Source organism: Vulpes vulpes, chromosome 2 (assembly GCF_048418805.1).
Source record: "Vulpes vulpes isolate BD-2025 chromosome 2, VulVul3, whole genome shotgun sequence".
NCBI lineage: Eukaryota > Metazoa > Chordata > Mammalia > Carnivora > Canidae > Vulpes > Vulpes vulpes.
In genome coordinates this window covers 78,884,612-78,894,967 of record NC_132781.1, presented here as the reverse complement: position 1 = coordinate 78,894,967, position 10,356 = coordinate 78,884,612, and the positions used below count along the sequence as shown (strand labels likewise).

General features: G+C 48.8%; 1 long non-coding RNA gene and 1 other non-coding gene across 2 annotated transcripts; both read right to left on the bottom strand.

Moving 5' to 3' along the window:
* Window positions 1-1,098: 1,098 nt before the first annotated feature.
* Window positions 1,099-3,355, bottom strand: LOC140597893 (uncharacterized). Its single transcript, XR_011999894.1, has 3 exons — window positions 3,289-3,355; window positions 2,933-3,011; window positions 1,099-2,756 (listed from the first exon to the last, which is right to left on the bottom strand). It is a non-coding gene; the product is annotated as an uncharacterized lncRNA (long non-coding RNA).
* On the bottom strand, window positions 2,709-2,829 carry LOC140598042 (small nucleolar RNA SNORA26). The gene has a single exon (XR_012000197.1). It is a non-coding gene; the product is annotated as a small nucleolar RNA SNORA26 (small nucleolar RNA).
* Window positions 3,356-10,356: the final 7,001 nt, after the last annotated feature.

Below are 10,356 nucleotides of genomic sequence, written 5' to 3'. Positions count from 1 at the left end.
GGTAAGGGTTTGAACCAAGGATTAGTATCCTGTTGCTTCTAATAGATGGCTGTAAGCCACTCAGAGAACGCCATATATAATTTTACCCAGTAGGATCCCTGGGTGGCGCAGCGGTTTAGCGCCTGCCTTTGGCCCAGGGCGCGATCCTGGAGACCCGGGATCGAATCCCACATCGGGCTCCCGGTGCATGGAGCCTGCTTCTCCCTCTGCCTGTGTCTCTGCCTCTCTCTCTCTCTGTGTGACTATCATAAATAAATAAAAATTAAAAAAAAATTTTACCCAGTAGAATTATCCATATTAGGCTTAATTATAAATGATACTGCTCCTTGTATTAGTCATGCTGGGCTTAGGGCTCGAGTGAAATATGCCAGCATCAGTATCATGCCAGCTTGACTGGGCCCCAGGAATATGGTGGGAAGCAAGACGGGCTTTACTGTAGTTAAGTCGGGGCAGGGGCAGCCAGGCAGGTACATAAGCAACCACAGAACAGACTTCTAAGTGCTACAGAATTCCAGAACAAGAGCACTTATGGGGCATGAGGGGAGGGATAATAGTGGCCACAGAAAACTTGGGCAAGAGCAGGAAAGAATACGGGTGCTAGGGAGCGTCCCTAGGTAAACGCTGCAGAATTCAGAAGCCAGAGACACCAGACTTGAGGTTGCCATTTTGAGAGTAAAATATCCACCTTGGCCCTGCAAACAGGCTGTCCTGCAACTCTCCCTCCCCTTAACAGCTTTCTCTGCAGCTCTTTGCTTTTCCCCAAACCTTTGCACACTTCACTCTCTCCAGGCCCTTTAACTTGTTTTCACTCACCTGCAATGGCCTTTACCGAAGTCCATACAGGATCCCAGCATCTCCAGGTCTCTGGTCATCTGTCCTCCCTGGCCAACCCTATCGGAGCTTCTACGCCCTCAACTCAGTGCCTCGACGTGCACTTCCTTTCTCTTCCTCTCTAGTAATGATAGCCTTCTAACATATTCGTAGAATCAATGACCTAAAAAAAGTTACCAGGCTGGATTTTACAGTGTGATGCAAGTGCAATGCAAGTGTAAAAGGCCGGACAGCGTTATGAGATAAGCAGTTAGAGTGACTCCAAGGTTAATATGAAATTATCTTTATTTGAAACTTCTGGAAAATGAGGCATTTGCAGACATTCGGGGCTGGCCAGGCTGAGAACTAGCACAGACTATATGCTCTGTTCGTCTCACCACACTGGTGTTATCTTTCATTCCACATGAAAACTTCTCCCATCACCTTCAAGATTTTCATATTCTAACACCACTGTATCCTTTAAATCCCCTTTCACAGCTCAAAATGCTCATTCATCAAGAATAGCTAACATCACATGCTGACAGATGCTCCCTTTGTGCCAAATTTTGGGTTAACTCCTGTAGGTTCGATGCCATTAAAGACTGTGAAGAGCTTATATGCTCAATGGCTCTACTGTGGTCTCCCCTGACCAAACTGGCCTCATCTGTTTCAATATTTCTACTGTTCCACTAGAAAGTGAAATGCCAAGAGAAGGGACTTTCCAAGAGGTCACATGGCCAGAAAGTTACACGAGGATCCTAATTCAGGGCTACACATATGACAGGGCCCTGAGCCAGTCCCTAACCTACTTGTTGCGTCATCTGTAAAACTGAGAGAACAATACTGACCTCACAGAGTTGTCAGAACTGAATGACAAGAAAATGAAACACCTGCTATGCTGCCCTGTTAGCCACCACCAGCGCGGCCCTGCTGCTAGTGCCCCTGATGGGTGCGCAGGACACGTGACCACTACAGCTTATGGAAGGATACTTGACCTCTTTGGAAGTGGTGTGCCCAAGACTGCGAATCTGAGAAACCACCAAGGAGCCAACACCGATGCAAGCACACGAGGCTTTATTAGCAAGCTCGAGCTTGGGTCCAAGTGTACCTGTCACAGTGGAGCAGGGACTTGGACTCGAGGTGGGTTCCAGCTGGATTTTTATGGGCTGGTCTAGGGGATTTCTAGTGAGGATGGAGGAGTTTCTCAAGCCCTTAGTTCCTCATTGGATATGGAACTTTCCGTTAAGGGCGTGCTCTGCGGGCATTCTTGGCACTGACTTGGGCTGGAGGCCGCGGTGCTTACTTACTCCTCTAGGGGCCAGGGGTGGGGGACATTTCCTGAATTTCTTGGGTCCCACAGAAGCATGTGTGTACCTTAGGCCGCAGAGTTGCTGTAGGTCAGTAAAAATAACCAGCATCAGAATATTCCAGCTTCCACGGTTGCTACCTGTAGCTTTCAACCTGGAAAAAAGGAAAAACTTCCGAATGACCTTTCCAACAGAAAACAATTGTTGAGGTACCTTATTTTCAGTTTGTCTCCAAAGACAGGTGTGCAGGAAGGAGCCCTGCGTTCCACACCCCCCCCCCCGCCCCGTGTTCCCCACCCTTCAAAGACCAGCAACCCTGAAAGGATCATCTAAGGAGGGGAAGTTCGCATTCCTCACTGTGCTCCCAACTAGAATCCCATCACAGGAGGGGGCGCCTGGGTGCTCCGGGGCGGGCGTCCTTCCGCGGGGCCAGGGTCCCAGGGCCCGGGGGTCCTGCCCGGGCCGGCGCCGCTTCCCGCCCCTCCCCCGCGCTGCGGCGCCAGCACGTGCTCGCCCTCCCGCTCGAACGCACAAGAGCTTACAAAGCCCCAAAGGTGCGCGGTGCTCGGCGGAAGGAATCGTCTCGGGTCGGGCTGTGACTCCAGACAGGATCCAAAGAGGAGCGCTGCGGGCTCGTCCCTGGGTTTCATGGAGCCTTGCTGTCCCCTTCTGTGTTGGCCTCCCAGGGCACCGCGGGGCCTTGGAAGGGCACAGGAAAGGGGGGCCCGGGGCCCGCGGGGCGCTGCGGGGGGGGCGGGGCGGGCGGCCACGTGCTCCGGGCCGGGGTCGCCCGGGGGGGGGGCGGGGGGTCCTACCTGCGCGGGGAGCTCCGGCCGCCGCGGCCCCGCTCGCGTCCGACACCCGGGCCGCCCCGAGCCCTCCGGAGTCGCCGGCCTGGGGAGCAGAGCGCAAGGTCGGCGGGGGCGGGGCGGGGGCCTCCGGACGGCCCCTCGCGGCGCCTGTGCCTCGCGCGGCCCCGGGACGGGCTGAGCCGCCCGCCCCCCGGGCCGCCGAGGGCTGCTCTACCCCTCCGTCCTGGCCGCCGGGAGCACGGGGCTCGGGGCGGGCAAAGCTCGAGGGGACGCGGCCCGAGGCCCTCCCGCCGCCCGCGCCCCTCCCGCCGCCCGCGCCCCCCGCTCACCCCGCTCGCCCCTCGCTCACCCCCGCTCACCTGGCCGGACTCCCGCGGCCCCCGGCGCGCGGCGCTGCTAAGGAGGCCGGAAGGTAGCCAATCCCGGGGAAGGGGGAGGGGAGGAAGGCGGGCCGTGGAGCGAGCAGCCAATCCGCGGGAAGGGAGGCGGGGCGGCGGGGAGAGAAGCCAATCCGTGGGAAGGATGGGGGCGGAATGGCGTGGAGAGAAGCCAATCCGTGGGAAGGGTGGGGGCGTGGCGGCGTGGAGAGAAGCCAATCCGTGGGAAGAATGGAGGCGGGAGGGCGGGGAGAGTAGCCAATCCGTGGGAAGGAGGGGGCGGAAGGGGGCGGGCCCGGCCGTTGGCGCCCAAAGTCTCAGCGCCGCGGACCTTAGGCATCTGGTGGGGCGGGAAGCCTGGTCCCCGGGAGCGGAGCATCTTCTCTGGAGCCCGAGCGCCCCGGGCGAGGAGCTGGTTCTCTCGGGCCACCTCCCCTCCTCGGGGACCTCTCCCAGCTCAGCACGTGGGCCAGAGCTCTGGGTCCTGCAGGCCCCGGACACCCCGGGCTGGGGACCCCGGGGGGCCGGTGGTTGAGCCCAGGGCGTGACCCCCAGACCGGGTCTAGCCCAAGTCCGGCTCCCTGCATGGGGCCTGCTTCTCCCTCCGCCTGCGTCTCTGCCTCTCTGTCTCTGTCTCTCATGAATAAATAAGTAAAATCTTTAAAAACAAAAATTTTAAAAAGAATCCCGAGCCGTCCTTTCCTATGTCACATTTCTATTCACACTTGAACACCTCCTATGTCCATGCCCCTTTCTAATCCTCAAATGGATGAAACAAAGGCCTTGGTCTGACCTTATAGTGGAGAAGATAAATCAAGACGTGAATAACCAGTATCTTAGGGTGGCAAATGCTAAGGAGAAAAACACGAGTACTTTCATTTTTTAAAGAATTCTTGGGAGAGGATTTTTGGATGCTTGTATCTGTTTTCCCCTGTACTCCACCGTGCTTCGCCCTTTGCCAATAGTGTTTTGTGTCCCTTCACTGTAATAAATTTTTAATTGTGAGTATAACAAAAAAAAAAAAAAAGAAAGAAAAGAAAAGAAAAGAGGCAATGCTTTAGGGTCCTATTTTGGTCCCTATTTGTTAAGGCAGAGGAGACCAGGATGGATGAGGGGGCAAGGGCAGTTGCCCTGGGGCGCCCTGTCCAGGTGGAAGTCACTAGGAAAGGAAACTTAGGAAGAAGACTAATTGTGGTGGGGATGGAATAGGGGTCTTCACATCCTTCAGCTCCCAGGTCCCTCTCCCCAGTATGGAATGGGCCTGCGATAGTGGTTTAACCACTGCTCATACTGCCCCTTGCTAATGCTGGCTCACTGCTCCATTTTTATGTTTATTTCATTGATATCTCTTTTCTTCCTTCTCTCTTTCTTTTTAAAATAAAGATTTTATTTATTCATTGGAGAGAGAGAGAGAGAAAGCACAAGCAGGGGGAGGGGCAGAGGGAGAAGGAGAAGCAGACTCCCCGCTGAGCTGAGAACCTGATGTGGGGCTCCATCCCAGGACCCTGAGGTCATGACCTGAGCCAAAGGCAGCTGCTTCACTGACTGAGCTCCCCAGGTGCCCCTTCCCTCTCTTTTTAAGCTGAAATTTACATTTTATTTTTCCCAAGCTATTTTAACCTGGTGAAAAATGTGTATCTTCATGGTAGAGTTAAGGCCAGGGGTGAGGGGAACAGTGATTATAAAATAAAGTAGAGAGACATGCTCAGTCCTTGGGAGCAATAGCTTTGTATGGGCATATGTTCATACATTTATAGAACCCATATGTATTGAGAACCTAACATATGCCAAACACTGTGGTAGACCTGGAGGTATATAGATAGTGAGAAAAAAAGCCCCAAACGTGGGCCTTGCCCTGTTGGAACCCTTACTCTCATGGGTGAAACAGACACAAATACAGGAATCAGCTCAAAAATGCAAAATCAGCACTTCACAAGCATTACAATGGGGGTCAAAGACTCAGCTTTCTGATTAAGCAGAAAACAGAAGATGAGTTTATAGGACAAAGGAGAAGACCCTGGGGTGTAGTTCCACGTGGAAGGGAGTGCATGTGCAGAGTGTGTGTTCTAGGAAGGAGCTCAGTGCTTTCATGGAAATGCAGGAAGTCTGCTTGACTTCTGCACAAAAAGCCAAAGGGTGGGGGGTGGAGTGAGACACAGGAGAAGGCATGATGTAATGTGGGCTGCAGTGGGGGGTGTGGTAGGAGATGCTGGTGGCCGCCTGGCCATGCCAGACCCCGAAGACCACCTTAAACATGTCCATTGATGATGCTTGTTGATAATATGTTATATAAATGCACATCAATCAAACGTTGCTGTTTGCAGGGCTGCCGTGTGTCAGGCCAGTGTGTTAAAGATAGAAAGTGCTAACCTTTCTCGAACACTTACTATCTGCTCTGTGCATCCATTGCTCTGCCTAGAAGATCTCACGGAATCCTTTAGGCTACCCACTGGGTACAGTAGGCACGAGGAAATTCCTCATTTTGCTCCCAGACCCCACATAGTGCTAATATTTTGTGAGAACTATTCTATCCCCAGTCTAGTAGTATAGACAGCTGGTGGAAGTATTAGGGTTTCTAAGCACATTGAAACACGGTATCAGCACTGACCCAAGCTCCATCCCAACACTTGTACATAAATGCACAAACTTCGAGGAGGAAACCGAAATCCTAGCTGCAGTGGCCAGAGGGTGGACACAGGATGGCAGCACGGAATTCTCAATTTCTGAAACTTTGAAGGTGCTTTTCCTTACCAGCGACTGTGGGATTGAATTTAGAACCCTTTAAAATCCAGAATTACATTAAGGCAGCCGGCTTAGAAGTTGCATGTTGACCAGCCGACCCTAAGCAACAGTGCTTGCTATCCTATAATGGTTTGATTGTATTGGATTTTTAAATATTGCTTTTTTCGTAAAAGAATTCTTGCAAAGAATTGCAGGCTACCTATTATGCTTAGCATCCAATGTGTTCTATGAAATTATTGTATAAATGATATTTGGTTGGTCAGTTAAATGAATTAGCATAAGGTATCTAGTTGAAAGGGCAGCCAAATGAACTATTTAATTCTATTAAGGAAAATGGTAGACCTGCTTCTTCTGTAGCACAATTTTAATGAGACTGCTTGAATTGGGTCCTGTTCTATATCAAAAAGGAACATGAACACTTTCAGGTTCTATTTCTGGCTCTACCACAGGCTTTGCTATTATACCCGGAGCAAGATGAAACCTGTTACTTTTTTTTTCTATTTGCAAAATGTAGGCAGCGCTTTCAGCCTTTTTCACAGGAGTGGCAGATTTAATGAGCGCCACAAATGACCTTGACCTGTTTTGTAACTGCAAATGCATTCTTATTGCCATATTTTTGTGAAAAATGAAAATCTGTTAGCTTTTTCTTTTCCTGATGAGTTGATACTAAGCTAAAACTTTTAATGTCTGGAATACGTGCTTTATCAGCTGCTCTTCAACATTCCAGTTTCCAAATTTAAACAAAACGAGAATAAGATAAATCTCGCAAGTGATAATCAAAACAGTAGAAAGGAAGTGGAAGAGTTGCCTTGTCAATGGAGGTCTATTTGTTTGTTTGTTTTTTTTCAAAATTGCACTCTTGATTTTCAGTAAGATGAGTAAGAGTATCTGAAATACATGATTAAAGCCTACGTTGAATGAAGCTGGTTTGCTGGGAAAAAAAATAATGTCAAAAGTAGGTTGGTAGGTCAGGTTGTGGTATCCATAGGAGTTCACCAGTTGTGAAGTTTGTGATAATATGCTTTAAGAGTGATTGCGGGCCACTCTGAGATCTTTCTATCAATTCCAGTACTGATGCTGTGGGCTTGGGGTTGATGGTACAAGAAGTAAGGAAGCACTCCTACATTTGGGGATTTTGCAGAGCTCCAACTGCTCAGAAGTTTCTTGCCTCCATCCTAGGCGACTCTTCCCGGTCCATGGGCTGTGGGAGGGGGCAGTCTTTACCATAATCATGAGGTCAGACACACGTGAGCTTTACTTGTTTTTGAAAAACACAATCTAGGTCAGAATCACAAGGAATAAAATAAATTACTTCAAAATACTGAGCTGGTTAGTCGGAGGTGCTCTGTTTCCCACTCCTATAGATTCCAGGTAGAGTTAAGTCCAGTAGGATGATGTGCCTGGCTGTCTCTGCTCACTTCCTCACTCTTCCCCAGAGAAGAAGAGCTTCTTCTCTCATTGATGAGTTTGAAGAAGGAACTGGACCAGAGCAAGGCAGCCTCTCTCTACCACCCTCCCCCCCCGCCCCCACCTCTGAGCCTAAGCTGACCTGTAAGAGCTAACGTGAATTCTGTTTTCTGCAGTTGAGTCCATCTAATATATTTGCTTCATGCTTTTGGCTGTGTGGGTATTAGTGTTTGTTATTTGAACTCTGGCATGAATTTTACATAAGAAATGAAAATAAGGTCTATTCATAAAATTCTCCCCAATCAACTGTCAGGAACTCAGAGGGGAAAGTGCCTTTTAATATAGACTGGAATTCGAATGAAATTGGAAATAACAAATATGCTGCCTTTTGCTCTTGCTCACATTCTTCTGTGGTTGTAGAAGCACAGCAAATGAAAAGTGTAATGTTTTTACATTTGACCATTGCTACTCTTATTTTAATTAGACTGTGGTCTGTATGAGGTCATACATAGCCTTAGATCTAGCACAATGGCTGACATGTAGTTGACACTCAGCACATATTTGTTGACTAATGAATTCAGGGTATTTTGATTGAGAATGTTTAAAAACCATTTTAAAGTGTCTCATAATGCCCTCAGTCAAATTCTGATAGCATAGTAGGTGGCTCACAGATAAGCTTTTGCAGCCTGGGGGTGTTACCAACCTCTACTGGGGCAGACTCATTATGGAGGGCGTGGGTGTGCAGAGCTGAAGAAGATGTTCAACATTTGTCCCACAAGTGAGGGCGCTGCCACATTAGCCCGGTCCTCACATAAACACACGATGAATAAGGACAAAATCCCAGCCGAACACTTCTGGATGGGAAGAGTTAAAAAGGATAGAGTCCATCTGGACACTGATTACATGGAAAATAATGCCAGCCCTCTAGGGCCTGAAGTGCTAGCCCGGGCCCCATAAAGGCTGTATTATCAACTCTGTCACCTTTAGTGTGTGCCTAATGCACTCCTTTCTGGTAAGTGTACTCCCTCTGACTCCCTGGCCCATTCCACATCACCTGCTCCAACTGCCCATCCTTATTCCAGTTGACCTACGCCCAACATTCTTGCTCTTCTTTCCCAGACTCCTGGGGACACTCATTTCTCAGTCAGAGGCATGAAGGGTGGTCTGTACTTTCGTTCATGCACTTCATTGGACGAAAGACACCGAGCATCCACTGTTTGTTGGGCGCTGGGCTATGATAGATGATCCCAACATGATCCTAGATCTCTAAGAGCTCATAGATGGCACCATACGGAAGTGATGTGGCTGAGGTTGCCCTGAGAGCTGTGGGACACCAAAATGAGGCATCAAACCAGCCTGGGAAGTGTCCCCAGGTTGGCATGTTCCAGAAGAGGCGGAGGTAGAATCAAGAATTTAGAGGTAGATTGAGAATTTCAAAGAAGCCCCAGACCCAGATCAAAAGGCTCTGTGAATCGGCGTGTACTCAAGAGAGGAGGACAGAACGGGAAGCTCTGCTCATGGTACAGAAGAGGTCAGGTGTTTAGATTTCCCGGCTTAGAAAGAGCACCATCCCTCTTTGTGATGGAACCTTGTTGACGACCTTTTAAAATTGACGTTGGAGGATCAGGGCTAAGGGCCAAGACGTGTCTGTTTGCTAAATTCTCCTACAATACATCAGGAAAACATTGTGTGTGCCCTGTAGGTATTTTTACTGCCATTTTAGAGGAGGTTTACAGTTTCCTAACAAGCTTCATTCATTATAATGCGCATACCTGTATCAACAAGTTGAGGAAAAACCTGATTGACATTAATCTCAAAGGTGTTGCTGAGAAGGTTTTCTGTTTGGTTGTCTTTGAAGTGAAGATCAGAGGTAATTCTTTGTCACCCACGAAACTTTGATGTTTTCTTGCATGACTGTTCCACAGCCAGGACATAAACACCAACATACACAGGCAACATCCATAATCATTTTATGACCAGGTGAGAAATGCGTGGAGGAAAATCTAATTTGTTACTGCTCCGTGTGACTTTGAAATGTTCCTGGGTGTTCTGGAGGGAAAGCTAGCTCTAGAACAGAGGCACTGACATTCATTAAGAAAGTCTGTGTAAAAACTGGTTTAACCGACTACAAACAAATATATCAAAGTGGCAAAGAAAGGACTTGCTTTAGTATAGTTGGCGAGGGAGGGAGTTAGGCTGTGAGTCCGACTGCTGGGTGTACTGGACGAGGATGAGGTTTTGGAGCCGGACGAGCTTAGTTTGGAATCCCGGCTCTGTTATCTACTAGCTGTGCGCCCTCAAGAGAAGTGCACCCTCCCAGCTTCCTCATAAACAAAAGGAAGGTATTAACCTTGTCAGGATTAAGTGCAATTACATGGTTTAGGTGCCTAATAAATAAATACATGCTCAAAACTGTAGATATATGGGTCTTGAGCAAAATAGTCATTGCATACAATTTTAACTCAGAAATCTCAAAGAATATGCCTTAGTTTTCAATGTGTTCTTGCCCAAGTCTTCTTGGTGTGATATTGGCTTACGTCTTTTCTCATGGCTGCAGAAGTCTGAAGATGCCAGACATGACTCATCTAAGGATATGGATGGGACTTGGTAGAGAACCCGAGGACCTATTTATTCACACATGTAAATGCAATTATTCTACATGTTAGATAGATGATTTCTGGCTCTCTGTTACAAATATTCTCCTCTCCTTAATTTAAGTCATCCTCTCTTTGATTTATAGACAGAAGGAGATGAAAGTAGTACTTAACACGTTGGTCCTCCAGCCTCTGGGGAAGTCCCATTGTCCCTTAAAGCCTCGAGAAAAGAATAGGGGATTGAAAAGGGGAGGAACCCTGAGTGGCCCATCAGAACGACCAACTCATTCTTGCATCCATCCATGCA